Source organism: Sus scrofa, chromosome 13 (genome assembly GCF_000003025.6).
Source record: "Sus scrofa isolate TJ Tabasco breed Duroc chromosome 13, Sscrofa11.1, whole genome shotgun sequence".
NCBI classification, from domain to species: domain Eukaryota; kingdom Metazoa; phylum Chordata; class Mammalia; order Artiodactyla; family Suidae; genus Sus; species Sus scrofa.
In genome coordinates this window covers 115,702,754-115,727,695 of record NC_010455.5, presented here as the reverse complement: position 1 = coordinate 115,727,695, position 24,942 = coordinate 115,702,754, and the positions used below count along the sequence as shown (strand labels likewise).

General features: G+C 40.7%; 2 long non-coding RNA genes across 5 annotated transcripts in view; both read right to left on the bottom strand.

Annotated features, from left to right (window-relative positions):
- LOC106505748 overlaps window positions 1-24,942 on the bottom strand; it is an 842,810-nt gene that overhangs the window by 602,676 nt on the left and 215,192 nt on the right. The window lies entirely within an intron of this gene.
- On the bottom strand, window positions 35-7,594 carry LOC110256521. The gene is made up of 2 exons (XR_002338117.1): window positions 7,506-7,594; window positions 35-2,958 (listed from the first exon to the last, which is right to left on the bottom strand). It is a non-coding gene; the product is annotated as an uncharacterized LOC110256521 (long non-coding RNA).

Below are 24,942 nucleotides of genomic sequence, written 5' to 3'. Positions count from 1 at the left end.
GTTTTAAAACAAATACTTCCTCAGTTATTGTGTTGAGGAGACAGGGTTGTATTTTTTTTTTTTTTTTTCTTTTGGCAGAGGAATGAGTAGACATCTTTCAGGAGATATGCCTCAGATTTATTTCAATGACCTTATAGTCTGGGTATGATGGCACCAAAAATACACTCCGTTTATTAGTTAAGGTCTAACAAATCACATTTTGTGTTTTAGGACAATTCATAAGCCCTCATGGTTCATTCGGGCCACAAGACATTGCTGAACAGACCACAATGTCAGTGCCTGCCTTGGCTTCTCTGTACTCATGGTGGAAGAATGGTTCCAAGAACCTTGCAGAGTGTGACTTTGTGCTAAACCAATCATAATTATCCAATGACATGAGATAGACCTCAAAGTATCAGTCATTATATAGGCTTTGGGTGGAAAATAAATTAGTTTCAACAGGTTCTGATCAAAACTGTTCTTGAAAATAATAACTATCGCATACTCAGGCTTATGTTTGTCAGGCACAAAGAGTTTCAAATACATTTTCTCTATTTTCTAGAGATAGGCACTATTATTTTTCCCACTTTATATTTAAGGTTTAGCATTTTTTTAAACTTGCCCACAGTTAGTTTGGTATGGCAGAGCCAGGGCCTCCAGGAGAGGCACTGGAATGCCTCTGCTGGCAACAACATCAAGCTACACTAAAGCAGTTTTCAGCTGAATGGAGCAAAAAAAAAAATTTACCAAGACAAATAACCAGCAAACAGTATAAAACTGTATGTAATAAAAAGGTGAATAGTGAAAAAGATATTCTCAAGTCTTAGAGAATTTCAGCAAAAGAGAATCCAGATGGGAAAGTGAAGACAATGCTGGCCTTTGGAGTGGCTGTGACAGCACAGATACACAAGCAAAGGTGAGAATAACAGGAGGAAGAGATTAGAAGGCATGGGAGTTAATCAAGAGGCCAGACTGAGCAAATAGCACAGGAGAGAAATAGTTGTCCACTTTTAAGCTATTCTCGATGTTTAAGCTCACAAGGAACCTGAGGGGCATACAGATCAACCCATGAAACACACAATGGCAGACCTGATAGGTAACTGGGCACGAATCTCCGTTACCCAATCAACAGTACTTCCCATGAGCTACCATGCAGAAAGGCTGCTCCATAATCCTAATTCAACCTAACATTGATGGAGCACCTACCATGGGCAGATGACAGTGCTAAATACTGGGAAAATAAGGGTGAACAGAGGTCCAGTTCACAGGGAACTCATGTTATTACCACATAAGTGCACAACTATTTGTGGAATGCATGGGCCTGCAGAGGAGTGTAAACAACAGATACACTAAGTGTTAAAGGAACAAAAGAAGGAGTATGCCCTCTCTCAAGGCAGAAAAGATTTCTATAACAGGGACTTTTGCTTGGGTCTCGCAACAGGAGTGAACTATGATAGCTCAAGAAAAAGAGGAAGGGAACTGTATGCAGAGCAAACAGCAGGAGCAACATGGATGGAGCTTACATATGTTATTAGAAGGAAAGGCAGTCCCCTGGTGGCTCAGTAGGTTAAGGATCCAGTGTTGTCACTGCAGTGGTGTGGATTCAATCCCTGGCCTGGAAAGTTCCGCATGCTGCAGGCACAGCCAAAAAAAGTGGGGGGAAAGTGGCCTAGCAGAGCTGGTGTTGAGAGGGGCAGGTGCCTGAGTTGGGAAGTGCATGAGTCAGGAGGTAGAGCTGCCAGAGAACTCTTAGGAAATAACTGGGGTGAGAAATAACACAGGGAATCATCACATAATTGAGGAGCCACAGAAAAACTTGACATTGCAATGAGACATGATCTCTGGCTTAAGATGAAAATATGGCAGAAAGTGAAGAATGGGTATGTGGGGGATGAGCTAAAAGGCTCCTTAGCTATTCAAGGAGAATCCTAAAGTCAGGTGACAGCAACAGATAAGACGAAGGCTTCACGAGGCACAGTAGATCAGCGAGGCTTACCAACTAAAAGATAATGACAATTTCTGATTTTAGTGACTTGGTAGACGGTAGTGTCACTAAATGGGATGGGGATATCAAGACCAAAAGCAATCAGAAGTAACTGTAACTTGAACCAGAAAAATACTGATAATTTTGAACACAGACTGGTGGAGTACCCAAACTGGGTGATGCCATTTTCTAAAATAACTCTGCAGCTTGCCATAGCAAGTGGCTCAAGGGAGTGATAATAGAGACAATGGACCTCCAGGTCACTGGTTCAAAGTCATAGTACTCAAGCGTACAAAATTTGTTCACATATCTGACAGCTGTTCAATGCCTTATGTAAAAGAAATCAGAGGTCTTAGTTTAGGTTCTAGCAAGACAGGTGTTCCTGTTTATAACTGATACTCTTGTTGATTTTTTAAGAAATTTAACCAGTTCTAGTCCTTGGGTTGCCTGCTGGGGTGGTTTTGGACAAATCAGAGTCATTTTCTTCCAAGAGCATTCAACCATGGCATAGCTGATTTGTTTGAAATGTTTAGAAATTTTAAAAGTCAAGGATAGGAGTTGGCAAAAAGTGATAAAGCAAACATTTAATATAGCTCTTTCTGTTTCCATGCATCCTTCCTTATTCTTATAATGCCACTTCCAAAAAGGTATCTGCCACATTTCATGTCTCTGTTCCTTTCATTTCTTTATCAACATTTAGATCCAAATAAAGCATTCAGCCTGCAAGAGCGGATCTCTCTGCCTTGGAAGATAGCAGAGTGGCATGATGAGTTTTTGAAATATATATATAAGGTTTTTTTTAATATGTTTCCTCCCTTTCAAACTCAAAGTTCCAAGTGGAAGGATGTGTGTCCTGGGCCTTGGGTGAGACACATAGGTTGTTCCCAGAGGCCTACACAGCAAGAGATTCCTTGAGGTTCAAGGGAACCTTAGACCTCCATGGTTCCATCTTTGCTTACTCTGTCTCCACATGTGGATGGGCCCGTGGCAAACCACTGTAAAAGAATGAAATCTTGTAAGAATTGTGCTTGAGTTTGTACATTCTTCGGTGTCAGCTAAAGCCACAGGAACTTTGGCTGTATTTTAAAGTTACACCCATTCCCCATTGCAATGCAGATCTGTGAAATAATGCCTCAACGCTGCCAAAAACCACAATGATTATCAAGAGTGTAAGCAATCAAGTAAAAGCACTCTTCCACAGCCCACTGACCAGACTGACAAGAAAGCAAGAAGTAGTAGCAAAAATTGATTGCCATTTGCAAAGATAATTTCTATCTGAATTATATTATTGTATAGAACAGTGATGCATAATATGTGCCTGGCATCTTTGCAGTAAACATTTTAGGTTTTATTTAGAAAGATGAGTCATTAGAAAACTTCTCTCTCATTATGATGAAGGGGCCACCACGGACTCAGCACTATTGCAATCTGAAGAGGGAAGAAAGGGAATAAACAGGCAAGCTACACACACTAGAAGCAGAAAGAATTACCAGTGGGCTGAAATAATGGGAAGAAATTCAATTTATGGATAGCTGCTTACTATTGAAAAGTTAATACAAGCATGCTATTTTACATTATTAAGCAGATTGAGTATGTTTAATGTACCAATATGGTCAATGATTTGTTGTTGTTGTTGTTGTTGTTTTAAACCCTTCATTTCTATGAGGGAAATAAGGCTCCAAATTGTAGGAAACAGGCCAGAGATCAACTAAACTAGACCTCCCTGCCCCTCACAGATATCCTTATGCTGCTGCTTCATTAAATGCTAGCATCAGTATTCAGTAACTCAGGCTGGCAAGATGTTCACCCTGTGCTGCTGGAAAATCTTATTTAAATTGAATTTTTCCCTATTCAACTCTTAATGTCAGAACCTGGAAGATGTTTGGTAAAAAACATCAGGACTTACTGGAAATTAATGTTGTGGAAACATAATAAACTTGGGCCTTAGGCCTCCTCCAAAGATTAGTAGGTGTGAATCAGTGGTTCAAAACCCAATTGCATATTAGCATGACCTGGGAGGGCTTTTTAAAAATACTGATGTTTGAGAAGCCCTCTTCAGAGGCTATTTAATAACATCTGGTGAGAATGGGACCCAGGCACCATCTGGTTTTTAAGCCCCGCCTCCACAGGTGATTCTAGTGTACAACCTAGTTTGAGAATCACTGTTTCATGTTCTGGCATGTCTGTGGAGAGAGAATTTTATGCGTATTTGCCTAGAAATTCTCACAACTGATTACACTAAGAGCCTTTGGCACTCAAACTTACATGTCCATTAGAAACACATGAGGAATTTTAAGAATACAGATACATGGGTCTCACCCTCCCAGGCTTTGATGTTCTGGGAGTGGACAGTCACTTCCAAAGGATTCCAATGTGCAGCCACGTTTGAGAGCCACTGCTCTGCAACTATGAAATTGATGAGGGCTGAGCCAGAGGTGGTCCAGTTTGAGTATTAACAAGACAGGACTCAGGGTAACCAACAGACGTCACACTGAAAGAACAGGAATCTTCCTCCTGTTGCCAGAACTGTGATGCTGCTGTCTAGACTGTACAGAAATAAGCACATAAATGAATGTCTATTTTGAGTAATAAGATAGAGTTGTCTCCATAGAAACAACTGACTAATAATCATAATGGCTAATTAGATAAGTGATTTCCAAAACCTATTTGGATGATAACTAATGTAATAAACTTCAAACTTCTTATTCAGTGCCATGTTTTTTTCTTACTTTTCTTAATGGTCTGTCAAGGCTTGGCACTCAGGTCAATAAAAGCCTGGTTTTTTAAACCTTAACACCTCCAGAAGAATTATTGAGAGAAAAGAAAAGTAGCATACAACAACTTGAGTGTGGGAGTCAAACAGACAAAATCTGCATCCCAGGATCAGCCACTTATTAAGCAGCCAACCTCAGTAATGTGGCTGAACCTTTCCACCCTTGTTTTCTTGTCATGAAAATGGCAGTGATGCTGTCCAGCCCACAGCATGGTAACGAGGATTTGTGATAACTGATTTCTCTATTACAGTGCCTACATAGAGCAATTACTAGAAAAAGCACAGTAACTATTAATTTTTTTTTTTTAAGGCTCTGCCCGTGGCATATGGAGGTTCTAGTCTAGGGGTCAAATCAGAGCTATAGCCACTGGCCTATACCACAGCCACAGCAATGCCAAATCCCAGCCATGTCTGAGACCTACACTGCAGCTCATGGCATCACCGGATCCTCAATCCCCTGAACAAGGCCAGGGACCAAACCTGTGTCCTCATGGATGCTAGTCAGATTTGTTTCTGCTAAGCCATGATGCTAAGATTCTTCAGACGGGATGACTATATATAAAGGTCAAATGATTCCTTATTGCCATCTCATCAGAATACAGAGTCTTACAGTAATTGGGTCTAACTGCCCTATTTTTCAACACATTTGGAGTTTTTCGGACCCATGACCAAGATTTGGGATGTTGTCCCTGGTGATTTTATACCCTTCCTGGCCACACATTTTCCTCAGGGTGAAGATGACTAGCCTATTGTTGATGTTCCTTCATTCCTCTATTTCTGCATTGGTGCGGCTCCCAAACCTATATCTCACAAACAAGCCTCTGAAGCTTAACAGAAGCAGAGGATGCTGCCATCAATCTTATTTACTCAGCTACCAAATAGGCCCAAATGATGTACTCAGAACCCTCTGTTCCCACTCCTGCCTTCCCAGAGTTCGAGCATCCTAGGGCTGGGAAAAGTACAAAGTCCATGGTTCTGACATCCTAATTTTATACATAGATGAGTACAGTAACTACCTTGGCAGAAAGATTCTAAATGACTGTTTGCTTTCACACCCTCAGAATACACCTCAGCAGCCCTATGAGGGAACTGCTATTACAGAGGAGTAAACAGAGGCCTGGAAAGATGGAACCGTGCTGAAGTCACACAGCTGGCAGAGCTGGGATGAGAACTAAGGCCAGGTGATTCCTAGTTAAATGCCCTGTCTATGAGGCAGGTTTGCTGCTTTCCAGGTTTTTCTCAGGCTGTTTGAATATAGCACCACCCTAGTGAAAATATGACCCCTTTATAGCATAGAGGTGAAGTGATATTCATTTTCCCTGAGAGACTTTCTAGCAGCTAAATTTTTATGGCTGAGTGCATGACTGACAGCATTCTGCAATCTAGCAGGTCCCACGCTGTAAAGTAAAATAAAGTGGTCCTAGGAGGTTCCCAGTCTCCTCCCCAACACTGACACTGCAAATTACAGTATTAAAAGGAATTCTGTGAGCCACTCACAAAAAACCCACTGTTACTGTCTCTAAAAGCCTGACACACTTGATCCACAGACTGGGCAGCCTATGCTGTGCTGCATGTGCCTGGGTGCAGCACACAATGGACACCCCGTCTCTGAAAGGAAGACCAGAGGAGAGGACACATTGCTTTGAGCAACCATTTGCCTTGGGATAAACAAGTTAAGAAGCAATTAGTGCTAGTCAGAATCTACCAAAGGTAGGAAGATAAGACCACTAGTGAATAGCAACTGATTTGTGGCCTAATAGCACTTTGAGTCCAGTCTAAAGAAAGCTGCACGAATTTATTTTCCCAAAATAGTACACGTTTTCTAGTGTTGCAAGCACTTTTAAAGGTACAGGAATAGGGAAGTTCCTGTCCTGGTACAGCAGAAACGAATCCAACTGGGAACCATGAGGTTGCAAGTTCGATTCCTGGCCTTCCTCAGCGGGTTAAGGGTACAGCACCACCATGAGCTGTGGTATAGGTCGCAGATGTGGCTCAGATCTGGTGTTGCTGTGGCTCTGGTGTAGACCAGCAGCAACAGCTCTGATTAGACCCCTAGCCTGGGAACCTCCATATGCCATAGGTGCAGCCCTATAAAGACAAAAAAAGACCAAAAAAAATTTTTTTAAATAAAAAAATAAAAGGTACAGGGATAAACCTTTGTTTAAATTATGTGTGCTTTTTTTTAAGTGTATGCATCTGAAACACCTACACAGAGTACCTTAAACTCTCGATTCTATGCCCATATTGCTTAGGATGAGGTTAAATTTAACTGAAAAAAAAATTAAGTGACTTAAAGAAAAATACTGAACAAACAGAGTTTGGATGGTACATGGCTTTGGTGAAAAATAGTGACACTGATTTAAAATGACTCAGGTTTGGGAAGCGTTAGTGTTCTGGTTACGAGCATGATGGAGCTTTGGAGCTGGAAGGACCTGAGCTTGAATCCTGGGTCTGTTGCCTTGTAACTGAGTGAGACTCAGGTCAGCTTCCTCACCTAGGAGATGAGAATAAAGATACCAACCCCACAGGATAGAAGCAAGGATTCAATTAAATGAAATACTACAGGCAAAGGGCCCAGCCAATCTGCTGATATCATTATTATAACCACGACAGATTCAGCACACTGAGTAAAACCAGTCCTATCAAGCAAACGTGTCTGATACCACTTAGGAATCACAAGTCCAGACTCTGGACTGGCTGTCACAGCAATGCCCATTAACATTTCCCAGGGAATAAAAATAGAATCTGGGTAATAAAATCAAGTCTAACCTTTTTTTCTTTTCCTTTGTGCTTCGTCTAGTTCCACTTGCTCACAGGGCACCTTGGGCAGAGGTCTTGCCCCTTCACCTCGGACCAGAGTTCCTCCTGTGAGACAGCAGCAGGGACCCCTCAGCCGGGTGTGAGCAGGGGCCCAGGCGCCACACCACGATTCAAGATGGCGGCGGCGGGCCGTGCGCAGAGGCGCTGTGCTGTTGGCTGCAATCCGTAGCCAGGGCAGCTGCAGCTGCGCGCTCGCCATGGACCAGATCCCAATAAAGGAGCCCCGCCCAAGGCCTGCGGGGAGAGCCGGCTCTAGAACTGAGCTTGCTCCTCTCCTTTCTCCAATCAATAGAGGAACTTACTTCCCTTTGCCTCAAAACCTAACTTGGTCTCATTCTAGTGGCTCCAATGACATGGGCCAGGAGGAACCTTGCTGGGGATGGACTCTGGAGGGTTTGGTAACATAGGGAGGTCAAGGTGCCTCTGCTAGGCCTGTCACCCTGTCACAGCCCCAGGGCTCTCATGACCTCCCTGTAGTCCCGGCTGCTCAGAGGCAGCCTGGAGTTTTCTGGCTGGTGGAAGGCAAAGGTCTCCAGGGCGCTAAGGCCCTCTGCCAGCTGTGGGCGCTGCAAAGATATCTTCTGCAACAGCACATCTGTATCCCAAGCACATTGCCCAAAACTCTGCTCCACTGCTAGGCCAGAGCAGGGAGAGCAGGCCTCCCGACAACAGTGAGAAACAGGAGAGCTCTCAATAACAGCTGCATAGGTTGTCCTGCCTTGCCTTTCATATAGGCCATCCTGCTAGGATGTCTTGGAAAACCCTGTGCTGGCAGATGGCTAAGACGAAAGGAAGCAGCCATTCCCTCCCCAAAAGAAATTTCTGAACCAGCACCTTCAAGCCCAGATTGTCACCTGCCTAGGAAACTTGGCAGCAAGGTTGATGTCTCAGAGAAAACTAAGAGCGCCCAGTCTCACCTGGCCAGCTCAGGGCCCATGCTTATCATTCTTTTCTATTGTAAGCATCACATGTATGCAGCACAGAAAATTTAGAAGACACAGAATATATATAAAACAAAATCTCCCAATGCCACAACTCAATAAGAACTATTAACATTTTGATGTTTCCTTCGATTTGGGATTTTTTTTTTAACAATTGTAATGGCACTATTTATATATTTACATTATATCAGAATTTCCCCATATCGTGAAGTTTTCAAAATGTTTTTCATAATGGCTAGATTATTGTATCATATATTATAATGTACCAATCCCCTATTGGTGGATATTGGCGTTTTCATTTTTACTATAATCCTGTAATAAATATCTTTGTACATGCATCTTTATCCACATTTCAAATAATTACCTTAGGAAAATTTTATTTCTAGATATAGAATTACTGGGTTAAATAGTGAGTGGAGTTTGTTGGTTTGTTTATGGCCACACCCACAATATATGGAAGTTCTAGGGTCAGGGATTGCATTCAAGCCACAGCTGCAACCTATGCCACAGCTGCAGCAATGCCAGATCCTTTAATTCACTGAACCAGGCCAGAGATCAAACCGGCACCTTTGCATTGGCCAGAGCCACTGCAATTGGGTTCTTAACCCACTGTGCCACAATGGGAACTCCCAAATAGTGTTTTTTGAGGTTCTTTATATATACCTTTCTATTGCTCCTGGAAAGACAATAGCACTTTGTCCTACAACAGGCATATGAGATCCCAGTGTTAGCAAATTCTTGCCAGAGGACTTCTCCTTTTTAATTCTTTGCTAATTTAACCAACAAAAGAAATATGGCTTCTTGCTTTACTGTGCATTTCTCTACTGCTCAGTTTTTTACATGCCTTTAGCCATTTGTTTTTCCTCTTTTATGAACATTCTGACCATGTCCTTTGCTCTTTTATCTCTTATTTTTTTTGCTAAGATCTATAATTAAAAGTATTCTCACTTCACTTCCATTCAAGTTCATTATAACTAATTTTTCTCTCACTGAAAGAATAGTACATTATATTACCTTAGGTGTTGGGGTAAAAAATGGTTCATCTGTCATTTTATTCCTGTGTAATTAGAATATAAAAAAAAACTTTTCTTTATGGAACACAACCTGACACTTTAACTTGTTTAAGAAAATATATAATGGGTTATGCTTATTTTAAATTGCCTTGTGTTTATTACTGTTTTGGAATGTTTTACTTCATGAATTTTAATTGGGTAAACTAGACATTGTTTTGGTTTAAAGTACAAGATTATGGGGGATTTTTTGAGATATCAAAATAAAAACAGAAAATATGATCAGTTGATTTACTTTCAAAGAGTATGTCCCTGTATTAATTTCCAGACATAAACTATACCTGAAATAACCCAGAATATGATATTAAAGTTAAGCAAAGTTAAAAAAAACCCAAACCCCAGTTTTTATAGGAGAAACATCTACAGACAGACAGCCCAAATCAAAATCAAGCCTCTCCTCCTCCAGGGAGCTTTCTCAGAATGCCCCCACCCCAGACAGAATTTTTCTCCTTTCCCCCTTCACTGCACGCCAACCCCACCCTACATCCCCACCCCAGCATATCCATAATTTACTGTGTGTGTCCTAGTGACATTAGTCAGTAAGCTCTACCTTGGTATGTGTACATTTCTCTCTACCAAGGTGATTAATTTCTGGAAAGCAGGAACAATGTTTTGTTTATTCATGTGTCCATTTGTGATATGTCAACATAGTTTTTTTGAGTATAACAGATATTCAGTAAACAGACTGAATTGAACTAAATTTAAAATTTTGAGAAGGTGACTATATGGAATAGTGGAATCCATGTAGGTATACGAGTCAGATTAAATCAGCTAGGAATCTGGCTGTGACACCAGCTATGGGCCCCCTAGGCAAGTTAACTCAGCCTCCTGAGCTACTATGTCATCTAATATGGGGATAACAATGCCTACTGTGACAGGCCTTCGAGGTTGGCCAACCCAACACCTGTTTCCAACAAGTTTCACCCTTGCTTTCCTTGACTATAAAGCCTAGAAAGCTAAATCCTCAATGTCCCAGCCTCCTTCCAGCTGGAAAGGTGATAGGCCACACTTCTTGTCAATGAGACTAAAACAGAAATAGCTGAAAAGGTTCTAGGAACTTCTTGTGCTCTAGATAAAGCAGCTTGTACACCCTAGATAAAGCAAGGTGTCAACATGATGCCTACAAATACAGGGCCCACTTGCAACAATGAGGCCAAAATATGAAGACAATTGCCAAAGGCTAGAAAGATGGAATGCGAAGCTAGAAAGAGTCTAAAGAAAGAGGCATCACTGAGACCCAATTCAACAACTGTCTTTCTCTGGACTTTTTATATGGAAGACATTATCTGTATTTGTTTAAGCCACTGTTACTGGGTGTTCCATTATTCACCACCAAACACATTTCAAAGTGACTCTACATTACAGGATTACCATAAACAATAAAGATAAATCACTTATGTCACAGGACCTAGTACATTGTAAGGATTCAATAAGTGGTTGCTTTCAATGGCATTAGAGAGTGTGTGACATGCTGATAGGTGGCAAGGAGTTCCAAAGGATAGGGTGAGAATATGGAACAAGGCACTGAGTGAGAAAGCAGGGAACAGAGTAGGAGCGACCCTGCAGAGTTACTTTTTGTTACCTGGAAGCTGGCCTCTCCAAAGAGGAGCAAGCCACCCACATATACCCATGGAAACTAGCCACCACTAAGCACTTAAATCAATTCCAGTTACCAACAAGGCTTGGACCCCACCCTCATCAACTATACTAGGGGAGGGGAAAAAGCTTCCTCAACCATGAACACTAGTGAGTTACAGTTTAAATTCACACATCATAGCAGCTGGAAGCTCCAGGCTTGGACCTTAGCCCAAGTTCTGGTAAGGAGGAAGCTAAGGGTTCTCCAGTCATTACCCCTGGGCTGGCAGGATAAGGATGGAGTCAAGGTCCTTCTAGGCCATTTTGCTAATGAATCCCAATGCTTGAGCAGGCCAGGGGAGGGGCTGGTGCTTCCCATCCACGTAGCTAAAAAGCCCTACAGTCCCAGAACCCGATTCCCCTCTGAGAGACAAGAAATGGATTCCTAGCCCTGATGGATGGAAGTATGCTGCCCTGGAATGCCACAGCCAATGGGGGACAAAGCACCAGCTACAGTACCTGGCAGTATGCTTCTGGCCACTTGGCTGTGTTTGCCCAACAAAATGTTTTATCAATTTATTACTTATTTAGGAGGAGGGATATTGAGTTTGGTTGGCTGGGTGTTCTCTTTTCTTTGGTGAGAGAAGTTCCAGGAACACTGAGGAACTGGTAGCCCCCCTCCCCACGGAAATACTGAAGTTGCTACAAGGGCAATGGCCCCCAAACAGCCACTGCTAGCTGATCAGCTGAGAACCTCCCCACCTCCCCACTTCACATTCAATGTAACCATTCTAGCTTTAACCCACATGTACAACCACCAGACGAGCATATCTCAACACGGCAAAGCTGGACTAGATAATCCCTGAGATACTAACAAACCCAAAAAATGTCTGGATAGATAACCAGGAAGGAGGTGGATCATCAAAGAGGGCAGACTGGACTTCTAGACTTTCTGCTCTTAGTGACCAACAGAGCGATTGAGCTTTTCACCCTGGTGACTACTTTGTACTTCACACTATGAAGCTGGACACTCTGGGGGTCATGTATTTTATCCCTAAATAATTCGATACTGTGGAGGGATGAGGGTGGTAAATAATAAATTCATTCAGCACCTACTACATTCTAGGTGCTGTACCTAACATTACTAAATATGATTTCATTTAATCCCAAAATAGATAGGTATTTCACTTCCACTCAATAAATAGGAAAACTGAAGTTCAGAGAAGTTTTAAGTTCAGAGTTAAAACAGCAGTGAGTTAGAACTAATTAAAATTCACATCTATCTGAATCTAAAAATCCATGAGCCTCCCTAAAATTAGCTGCTAGAATGAAAATAGCCATGGTCAACTTATTATGGAATATGACCTTTGGGAAGTGGGAAAGCCACAAAATACAAATAACAAAATGCCAGGGACAAAACCTAAATGTAAGCATTTTCCAGTTGACTTTTCAATTTGGAGGTTGTGGTATATCATTTCCATGCATTAGGTTTACACGAGTTTGAAACAAACTGCCTCCTTCAGTCTTTTTCAGCATGAAATTTTAATCAATGTTGTCTTTATTTTTCTTCCTGGTCATAATACTATCTTCCCTATTGATGAAAACTGATGATGCATGTCTAATATGAATAGAAGAAATGAAAGGGCGACAGCAGAGGCAACCAGAAGATCAAAGAAATGGGAAAAGATGGTTTTCATGAACATATAAAATATATGATTAGAAGTGAATGAAAACTTCTCCAAAATAGATAAAATACCTCTGCTGTTAATTTGGTTGATGATTCATGTTAAAATAGCTTCTGTTTACATCTATCTCCCTATTCTTGCTGTGCTATATCCTTTCTGCCTTCCTTTACCCAAATAACTCTTATACATTCTTCAAGACAGTTATCACTCAGGTCCAAGGTGGGCAATTTCCACCTCCTCCGCACTTCTCTAGCTCCCTGTGCATAACCATGTAACTGCTATGATCACTGAAATTTCTGATCCACCTCTGAACCATGAGCTGCTTGAGGACAGGACCTGGGTCTTTGATGTATCTTTATCCCCTAGCACACATGTAACACATAAGGACACACAGTAAAAGCTGAATTACCCAAATTGAATGTTTTCGTCTTTATAAATAAATGCTCTGATAAATGATATTTAAATTGGGACAAAATAATATCATATTATGTCATGCTAAATTAATGTTTTAATCTGAAGGAAACTACACATTTGCAAATAACAACGCCTAGCTAAAAACCACCAGAAGAGTCCAACCCAAAATTGTATAAATTAAGGCTATTAATATTGAACAAACTAATATTCGTGCCACCCAAAAAAGTTTATTCTGTTGCCTTTCTGCATGTCAAAGAAAAACTCAAGTTCTAGAAGTTTCTAAAATGATTTTAGTGGTTGGGGTCATTCAGCACATACTGGGAAGTAGACATGCAGACTCTTTCCTGATAATTCCAACCTCACCATTTTTTAACTGGTCTCCCTTTTTCCAGTTTATCTTGAAGTATGTTTTTATTATCTAGGGCTTATCCTAGATCTGTATGACTTTAATCAATCATTTAGCATTACTCACCCTGTTTTCTCTGTTTCATCATCTATAAACTCTGCCTTCACGGTTGTGATGTGGCACAGAACTATGGAGCATGCCAAGACAGGCTGGCAAGACTGATGTGCCATGATCCAGGCAACAGCAATCCAAGTCTGGAGACTCTAAAAAGTCTTTCTTAGGTGGCTGCAACTACTGTGACATATGCAAGCCAACTGTAAAAGCACCAATTTACTTTTAAGAAAAATTAGTAGTGTTGTAATTACAATGTAGATCAGACCCCACTGTCAACAGTACCTTCAGTGGTGGAGTGTATGCAAATAAACACATAAGTGGAAGGGAGACAAAGCACAAGGAAACAAAAGGAGAGGATGTGTTAGTTAAGAATTCCTGGCACTTAACTCAGGGAAAAAAAAAGTCTTTTTTTTTTTTTTTTTTTTTCACATTCTTGGAGCCTTGGGGAACAAGGTAACATGCTGGGATCCTTTCTGAAGGCTTGTTTTGCTGAATCAGTACCAGTTACTTCTGAGAAGTTCCCAGAAGAGTTTCTTTCCCATTAGTTCCATTTGTATCCCCAAAGCTACAGAAGAACATCAAAACACTGGCAATTATTCCAAGGCCTGAAAGTTTCAAATAATGGATCTTGCTGCCACATCTATTCTTCTAAAACATGAATTTTATCATGTCATCCCCTGCTCAAGGACATACAGCATCTTTCTCTTGCTCTCGGATCAATCGATGTTAGTGTTACTGAACATCCCATCTGGTGCACAGCCCTCCACTTCTATAGGAATAACTGAGTATTTTTTTTATTTATTTAAAAAATGTCTGAGTACCTGTAAAGTGGCAGACGCCATGCTGGACACTGGAGGGGATGCACAGGTGAACAAGGTATGATCCACACCTTGAAGAAGCACAGTGTCCTGGTGTTGCCAAATGAGTAAACAATATTTATAACACACTGTGCTAAGACAACACTGATGATATAGGCACAAAATTTTGTGAATCCTAAGAGAAGGCATCGCAGAGAAGATAACGCACCAGCCAGGTTATTGGGGATGAGCAGGCATTTACCAGATGACAAGAAGGAAAAGGGTACCAGGCTGAGGGAACAGTGTAGGCTGTGTTGACCTAAGTCAAAGAGAAAACAATGAGAAATGTAGATTGCTATATATTATTTGGTATTTTATTAAGTGCTGGAAATTATAAACTTTAATACAACAGAGATCAAGAAAATAGCACCTGGGATAATCAATCTTTGACCATGTTATTCCACTACTTTCCCCAGATAGAACGGAGGAGGAGAAAAGAAAACACACACACACACAGATAGATCTTGGAGAGAGATCTGAGTCAAAATCACAGTTCCACTAAAAAGTGTGTTGTAGCTAAATTAGAAATGCAGAAATTTTCACAGCCTTTCCCCAGCTCACCCGTTAAAACAGATTCTAGCTTATCTTTCCTTAAGTCCAAGGAGTCTTACTCTTCAACACGAGTTATTTTAAGCTTTGGAATGCAGAGTCAGGACGGGGGCAGGGAAGAAAAAGACTAGAGGACTGCAAACTAGGTCAGGAGCTCAGAAATGAACAAGGCTCAACACCAGCGCAGGATGAGATCACAGAAAGGTATAAGTATTCTTCTTCATGGCATTCTAGAAACCCAAGAAAGAACTGTTACTATGAAACTATTTTTTGCTTGTACATTAACTTGTTGCTGTTTGCTTGTTTTGTTTTCCTTTGATTTTTAACCAACCTCTGTCTAAGACAGGGTACATGGATCATGGCTTTAGAAGAATCACATTAACTATGTTGGAATATTAGCTATTAATGAAGGGCTCTGATTTAACCTCTTCACTTTCCTTATCTGTAAATATAAACAAACATCTGAAAGATTTTATGAAGATTAAATGAATAATTAATATAAAATTCTGGTAATCAAAGAGAAACTTTCTCTTCTACTCCCATGTGTGCTCTTTCATTCAATTGTTTATTCGTTTAATTCATATAGTTTGATCACCTGCTACTGACATACTCTACTAAATATTTTATCCAATAAATCCAACCCATCTTAAATGCTCATCCTGTTTTAGTTTACCCACTATTGTTTTTTCCATTCCTCTTAGCTTTACCGAAATATAATTGACACAATATTGTATAAGTTTAAGGTCTACAATATGATTTGCTACGCGTATGTACTGTGAAACATTTACACAAAAAAGTTAACATATGCTTCACTCTCATAACTACCACTTTGATTATTGTTATGATAACATTTAAAATCTACTCTTCTAGCAACTATCAAGTACACAGTATAATAGTGTTAACTATTGTCACCATGCTACACATTGGATCCCTAGAATATATTCTTCTTATAACCAGAATTTGTAGTCCATTTCTTCCCATCTCCCTAACCCCAGCCTCTGGTAACCTCCATTCTACTCTGCTTCTATGAATTCAGCTTTTTTAGATTCCACAAACAAATGACCTTTTTCCCTCTTAAAGTAACAGCTCCACCTCCCTGACCTCAGGTGTGGACAGACATTTGACACAAGCTGGCCAATCATGATTTCTCCCCTTGGGCCAATACTGCTCCATGTGCAGGCCCATCCAGCCAGGCCAGTCAGACTGCTGCTTAAGATTTTTCAAACTAGAGCGGAGAAACAGGTTTTTTTCCCTCTACATTTAAGACTTTAAAGATGTAAGCATAAACAGCTAGCATCCTAAATCCAGTCACTCACTTAGAGAATTTTGAGAATGAAGGCAACCCACAGAGGGAAGAAAACAAAAGGAAAAAAAAAAAAAAGAGAGAGAGAGAGAGAGAAAGAATTCCTGTTCTTCCTAGGGGCTGATTATAGGAGTCAGTAAATGCAACTATTTGCTAACCTCACTTGAGGTGGTTCTTCTCTCTCAGGTGCTGGCAGAGTTCTGGCTAACCCAGCATCTTCCAAGATCTCCCTCCATTCCATGTCTCCCTACTCCAGGGAACATCCTGACTTCTCTTAGTGCCTACAGCTCTTCTGTCTAGGCTACACAACTCACCACTGACACTGTATGTCTGCCATTGTTGTGCAGTTCTCTTTTACCCAAACACAGTGCTTCTTCATGCCAAAGGCCTCATCACTGAGCACAGAGTATTTGCACAATAAATGTGTAAAAATAAACTCAAGCTATTAGGGCTAGAAGGATCTTAGAGAATCAGTTGGAAATTCTCTGAAAATTTGAAAATGTATAGTGACTTTTTTTCTATAGTAATCTCTGGGAAAAAGAAGATATTCATATAAATGTACATAGCATTTCTGCCCAAGTAATCACAGAATGGCATAATATCAAGACTGCTCACATATAAGTATGCATGTGTACAAGTACGCCCAGACATGCCTTATTATAAGGCAGTATTCATGCTCAGAGGATGCCTGAGTCCAACTGTAATTCATTGTCTCCAAAAATAAAGGACACAAGACAATTAAAACTGCATGAATTCAGCAATATATTCAGTAATACAATCAACACCTAAGAAATATATGTACCTTTTGAGCCACCACTCCTGTTTTGGGCAATTTACCCTCAGACAAGAATTGCGAAGTGCTGACAGAGATTTAGCCATGAAGATTTTGATTATAACATTGTGCAAAATTGCTAGAGATTAAAAAATACTAAATTATCTATTCATAGGGGATTGGTAAAGAAATAGCCTATTCATAAACTGGGATTCCATTTTTAAAAATCATGACAGAAAGATATTCACATTTTTAAATGAAAAACGGGTGAGTATCAAAATGGTGTGTATATAGGATGATTCCATTTTTGTATATGTGAACACATAAAGATTGCAAGAATATACACTGAAATGTTAACCATGTGTATCTATGGACTGTAGCATTAAGTGTGTGTTTGACTTTCTCTTTTTTTGCTTTATTTTGGGAGTTCTCCACCATGAAAAGAATGCATATATATATTATATATGAAGAAAACAAGAACAATTTTTTAAATATACAGGAAAATGTTTTTAGAGAACATCCAATCCAAAATCCTTATGTTAATACCATATCTTTTACATGTGGAATCTAACTTTAAAAAGATACAAAAGAACTTATTTATGAAAAACAGAAACAAACTTAAAGATTTTGAAATCAAATTTATGGTTGCCAAAGGGGAAACTGTGGGAGGAGGAGGTATAAATTAGGAAGAACCCAACTAGTACCCATGAAGATACAGGTTAGATCCCTGGCCTTGCTCAATGGGTTAAGGATCCGGCATTGCTGTGTGCTGTGGTGTAAGTTGCAGACAGGGCTCAGATCTGGTGTTGCTATCGCCTAGGCTGGCAGCTGTACCTCCAAATCAACCTTTATCCCAGGAACTTCCATATGCTGCTGGTATGGCCCCTAAAAAAAAAAAAAAAAAAAAAAAAAAAAAAAAAAAAAAATTAGGAGGATGGGATTAACACATGCACACTGCTATATATATATATATGTAAAGTAGATAACTAACAAGAACCTACTTTATGGCACAGGGAGGTCTACTCAATATTCTGTAATAACCTATATGTGAAAAAAGAATGGATATATGTATATACATAACTGTTTCGCCTTGCTGTAACACCTGATACTAATACAACATTGTAAGTCAACTATACTCCAATGTAATTTTTTTGTAAAAAAATCCTCATGTGTGGGAGAGGGAACAGAAAAGGCCCAGAGAAGTTAAGCAGCTTGCCCAACGTCCTACATTTAGAAAAATTAGCACCCCACACCCAGATAGAATTCTTTCCACCAGACCAGGCAACCACACTATGGGGATTGTGTTTGAAAATTCCAGCTGACTTCATTTAACTCTGCATTTGGAAACAATCATCCTAACACAAATGCACTTAAGTGTGGGAGTGGCAACAAACAAACCTACCTTCAACTTCATCTCATGCATTGGTTTTAGTGCTTTAAAAAAATAGTGCTGACATTCCCTCCTGGCATTGTATTTTAGGATGGGATTTATTATGGAACTGGGACTAAATTCTTCAATTAATAGGCAGGACATAGGTTTAATATTATTGAAGTCATATTTTTGCAGCTGCCCTAGTTCTCAATTCTTCCACAGTTTAATTTGCTACCTTTGTGATTTTAACAAATGGAGAGATTATGTGTGTTCATTTATAATAATTGGCTATATGCTTCCACTAACTTACAAAGATTCAATGATTTTCAGGAATCATAACAGACCATGACCTATAAATTCAATTTCCAATGGCAAAAATCCCCTGACCAAAGTGGATGTTGATGATGAACTAATGTGCTCTGTAACAATCTGCTTTGAGCATTGAATTGACCTGTAAGTGTTCCAGATACTGCCTGACGAAAATGGGTTTTATTATTTTCCATTAGAAGCTGCTACAGCAAAATGAAGGGCCAGTTCACAAGGGAAATAAAAGTGCTTCCCTCTTCACAGTTGCCTCTGCTGCAAATGTAAACAAAGCCAGCTCCTCCTCCTCTGTCCCCTCCTCCCACCCTATGCCATGCTGAAATTTCCACACTCAAGGCCAAGGCTGGCAAAACCTGCCTGAGTCCACAGCATCTAATTAAAGCTTAATGAAATTTAATTATTTACAGAGCACCTACTATGTACTCAGCAGCAATGTGCTGATGGGTGGTACATGAGGAAAATGGGAAGACTGCGCAGGAGAAGTAAAACCTTGGAAAAAGTACTCCCTGCCCTGAAAACCTTCACTGAGCCTTCCAATTGATTCTTTTTCATTAAAGCAAGTGCCTATGCTGTTAATTCTATATATACACTACTTGTAATTCTCACAACAGCCTTACAAAATAGGTATCATTGTTTCTGTTTGATACACGTGGGAAGATGAAACCTGGAGAGGTCAAGTGATGCACACAGCTGATAGGTGAAAGAGGCTTCCAACCAGCTTTCACTGGCACTAGAGTCTGTACCCTTAGTTATGCCCTGAATGGATTCTCAAGGCCAAGGGCCATGGCTAACGAAGCTCCATGAAGTGTGGTGGGAAGAACCTAAGATTTCTAATTAGGAGAACTGTGTCCTAATCCAAGCCCAGCTGCCTTGGGAGTGTGCTTTTAGGCAGGTATCCAAACCTCAGTTTCTTTACCTGTAAAAAGGAGTGGGGACACATAATCTCATATGGATGATGTGACATTTAACCAAATTAAGTCCCAATAAACAGTACCCAAAAATGTAACATTTGAACAATTTAAACTGTCTAAACTTAAGCTCCCTCCAGAAAAAGGAGCGGAATGGCAAAAAAATGTATCCTCCAACTGTTTTTAAGCGCCTGATGTTGTTTCATGTCTAGCCCTGCCTGCCAATTGGACACAGATCTTGTAGAAAGTCTCTTTGCCATTACAGTGGTCTGTATTACTCTTGGTTGTGTCTTGCATTTCTGAAACATTCAGCATTCTTTGTTTTTCTACGTGATATCCACGAGTGCTCTCTCAATCTTTCCACTTTTGATATCTGCATCCTGCAAAATAACCTTTTGGCAAATGCAAACATACACACGTATAAACAAGGTATGCAACCATTTAAAAAAATAATTTCTCCAAGAATTATTAAGTTTGCTTCCAGAGAGACAGTGAAACATCTCTCCAAGGTGTTATACAAAAACCACTTCCTCTGCTGGCTTCTATTTTTCTTCTTGCCAGCTCAGTGAAAGCTTCACTTAGGAGTTCCTGTTGCAGCACAGCAGAAATTAATCTGACTAGTATCCATGAGGATGCAGGTTTGAGCCCTGGTCTCACTCAGTGGGTCGGGGATCCGGCATTGCTATGAGCTGCAGTATAGGCTGCAGATAAAGCTCAGATCCTGCATTGCTATGCCGGCATTGCCATGAGCTGCAGTATAGGCTGCAGATAAAGCTCAGATCCTGCATTGCTATGGCTGTAGCCAGCAGATGTAGCTCTGATTCAGTCCCTAGCCTGGGAACTTCCATATGCCACAGGTGCAGCCCTCAAAAAAGAAGAACGATGGAAGGAAGGAAGGAAGGAAGGAAGGAAGGAAGGAAGGAAGGCAGGCAGGCAGGCAGTCAAGCAGCGGGAGGGAGGAAAGAAGGAAAGAAGGATGGAGGACAGGAGGGAGGAAGGTAGGTTGGTTCACCCAAAGTTCCTTCCTCTGATCTCTCTTCTCTCACTGCCATCTTCCACAGCTTCAACACTCACCTAATATATGTGATTCCTTAATTTCTCTCTCTAACCATGACCTTGTCCATAGCTCTGAATCTGTATCCTTAGCTAACTGCCAACCAGCAACACTCCTACACCTCCCTGATACCCCAAGCTGAGAACTGCAATTCTAGAACCTGTGTGTCTGCTTGTGTTCCTTATTTCTGCTCAAGGTACCATCTTCCCCAAACAATCTGAACTAGCAAACATCTTTCCCTCTTTCTTCCTTCATGCCCTTTCCTCAAACCTATCAATTCTCTCTCTACCTCACTGATGTCTCTGCCTTCATTTCTCTCTCTTTGTTTTTTTTTCCTTTTTAGGGCTGCACCAGCAAGGGGTACCTGAGCTGCAACTGCTGGCCTTCACCATAGGCACAGCAATGCCATATCCAAGCTGCATCTACGACCTACACCACGGCTTGGGGCAATGTCAGATCCTTACTTAACCCACAGAGGAGGCCAGGGATCAAACCCACATCTTCATGGATACTAGTTGGGTTCTTAACCTGCTGAGCCACAACAGGAACTCCTCTATGCCTTCCTTTCCATATTTCTACCACTCTCTCAGTTCCATTAGCTCATCTGGACTCTTACCATAGCCTCCCAACTGACCTCCCCGCTTTTCGTCTCTCTCTCCTCTAACCTCATTTTATACATTGCCAACCAATTGATATAACTCCTAAAATATAGCTCTGATCATGTCTTCCCACTACTCAGGGTGTCAAAAGCCACTGCTTGCTGATGGATGAGAACACAAACTTAGGGAAGGCTCTCCTTGGTTCAGCTGCTACTAACCTTGCTAGCCTCGTGGTCCACGCTCCCCTGAACATTCCCACATTGCAAATGAACAAGACTATTTGTAATTAATACCCCAAGCCCTTTATCCTCCTTCTTCCATTAATTTTCCCATGCTTTCCATCACCCTGAGGACCCTTCTTTCTTAGTAAGAACCTTTTAAAATCCTCCTTCCATGTTGGGGCCCACCTCAAAGGTCTCCCAAATTTGTACACCTATTGAACTGTTAAACTGTACCACAGACCAAGCCTGCCTTGGGGTGATACTGCACTACTTCATTTCTAATAGAAGGACGTGACAACAGCATGCTTCCATTTCTTCCTTCTTAGTCTTTGTTATTTCGTCAGATATTGTACTTCAACAGGCATTATAAGCCCAACAATACATAATTTCTTACGGTACCTTTTAAAGACACATAAGTAATAAGAAAAACCACAAGTCTTTGTGTTTACCTGCATATTGCAACTTCTGGAGCATCTATTCTTTAGCCAATTTTCTCCCATTACTGAAGCAAATCCCTCTGAGTACTCCACCTGGTCCCCCACGAACTGTGAGGTTTTCCAGTCTATCTGGTAGGAGCAGAAAAAATTCCCAGCCTCCTATCTGAGCTTTGAGGACTGTTTTTCTTCCTCCATTCAAGTGGTTCTTTCCCAGATTGAGGATGGTTTTCTCACTCACATGCACCCACAGCACTCAGCTGACTGCTCAAAGGGGACCTTTCACAGTGCTCCAGGGTTTCTCTCTATTCAACTCTCTCCCCTCCAGTATCTCATCCTGTAAATGCCACTGGCCTTGGCCTCCCCAGCCTCACAGTTCCATCCCTCAATCAAGGAGGCCTCTGGACTCTGTCTAATTTCCCTCTCCTTTGTCAGGACCTGGATACTCTCCAGGTAGTAAGGGGAGGGGGTCACAGTGCTCACCCACCTTGTCTGCTTCCTGTCTCTTGGGGATCACTGCCCTTCATCACCCCATGCTTGCAGCCTTGAGAATGTTTTCATACATGCAATTTGTCTTTTCATTTCTTTCGGGCAGTGGAGTAAATCCAGTTTCTGCCATTCCCACTCAACCAGCAGCAGCAGTTCTATAAAGCCCCAAGTTTAAAGATCCCTTTCAGCTATGACTTGGAGGCAGTTTTTGAACCAGTTGGATCCAGTTGACAACTGCACAGAAATTTGGGTGCCAAGCAGAAGCAGCCCACCTTGTAGCTAGCAGCAGTACAAAGGCTAATCTTATTTGTGGAGTCCACAGTTAAATCTTCAATTACTAAATAATTCATGGCTAAAAATAAAGATCTTTTAGAGATATGTCTGGAATAGAGTCTTGAGCACCCAAATCTGTGATATAGTTCCCTTGTATGATCTGAGGACTTGAAGATCCATCTCATTAAATACAATTAACGTTTACATGTCAACTAGTTATTTCAAGTCACTCTTTGAAACATGTATACAAGAGACAGTCATGTTTGTGATGTATGTATTTTCCAATAAACCAGAATCCAGAATATGTGCTACTTATGGGGTTTATCCAACGAAAGGAAACTTTCCCTCATTCCTTTCCTAATTCCCTTACTTCCTTCTTCTTATCCTTAGCCTCATATTTTACCCCCAAATCCTAATTCTGTAAACTTTTCTCCAGGCATACCCAGGTTGTCATCATGGAAGTAGCACAAATGCACTCTCACAGATTCTATCCCCATCTTTTAATAAATTTGACGTTTCAAACCCAATTTAAAACGACTTGAAAACCATTCTCTCCTAGCTATCATCTGATGCTGTCATTCTGTGAATATAAATAAAAAGGACTACGGTGGGCTCTTTAAGGAACACAAAGACACAGGCTCTCAACTCTTAGTAGGAAGACAAGGTATCTATGCAAAAAAGGGGGTAACCAGCAGGAAAAGAGAGCCATTGGGGATAGTACAAATCACAGCTCCTCTCAGGCTTCAGAGCAGGGATGAGAGATTTTACAGAGAGGAATGTGAAACTGAAAAAACGTTGAGTAACTTGCTTAAAACTGACATGCAGTCAGCTTCAAAATTAAGATTCTAGCCCATATTCTGTTGGTTCCAGAGGCCTATATCATACTCCCCCAAATTCCTACATTTCTACTGTACTTGAGACAATTCCAATTGGTGTCAACTTCTAGAACCTTTACATGCTTATGAATAACAACCGTGAAACCAGCACGGTTTAGGTGACCTATATGGATGCTCTGAGAAGTTTTAAGAGTTTTGGTTTTGAGGTTTGGGTTACGACAGTGGTGTAGCGGTGGTATTTTCTCGATGTTCTTTATGTCTGAGTTTAGCTATGAACCTCTGGTTGTGCAATAATATATTTCTGGCTAGAGCATATGCATTTGGAGGGACTCCTTTCTTTTTCCAATTATTTAATAATATTTCTTTTAAAATGACATCACCCCAGAACTAAAATGACATCACCCCAAGCTGCAAGGCTCTTCTGAGTCAGGAATGGAGGTCTGAGAACTACAAGTGAGAAGAACATGCTTCACTGGAAAGCCAATGTAGTGGCTCTTCATTTAGACTAATTGGATGAGATCTGCACTCCAGTTCTGCTATATAGTTTGCTGAGGATTTCAACACTAAAGTCATAGGGTGTTGAAAGAGGAAGGAAGGAAGGAAGGAAGGAAGGAAGGAAGAAGGAGAAAGAAAGAAAGAAAGAAAGAAAGAAAGAAAGAAAGAAAGAAAGAAAGAAAGAGAGAGAGAAAGAAAGAAAGAAAGAAAAGAAAAGAAAGAGGGAGGGAGGGATGGAGGACACAAAGAAAAAAGAGGAAAGAAAGAAAAGGAAGGGAAGGAGGGAGAAGGGAAAGGAAGGAGGGAAGGAAATAAGGAAAGGAAAAAGGAAGAAAGAGAAAAAGAAAAAGAAATATTGCTCTTCAAGGTTTCAGAGTAAAAGGGAAAATCCCTAGAATCACAGCCAATTGTCATGGGAGAAATTTTTCTTCCTGATCTATTTTTGGCAGTCAGTTCAACTTCATGCATCATTGTTTTACTTATGGCATGTACAGTAGCCAGAAAGAAACCCATAATATCTTTTCTGTCTGGTGGGAATCTTATATTCCTAAGCATAGTGACAAATGGCCTGATCACATTTTTTTTTTTTCCTCCAAGCATCATTGTGTTTTAAATATTTCTGAATCTGTGGAACACATTTAAAGAGAGTAGGACTCTTACAATGTAATAAACACAGAGACCAGGGTACAAATTAGCAGAGAGCAGGGAGCCATTGGAGGAATACCATTTTCCAGAGGCTGTCAATGAACACAGAG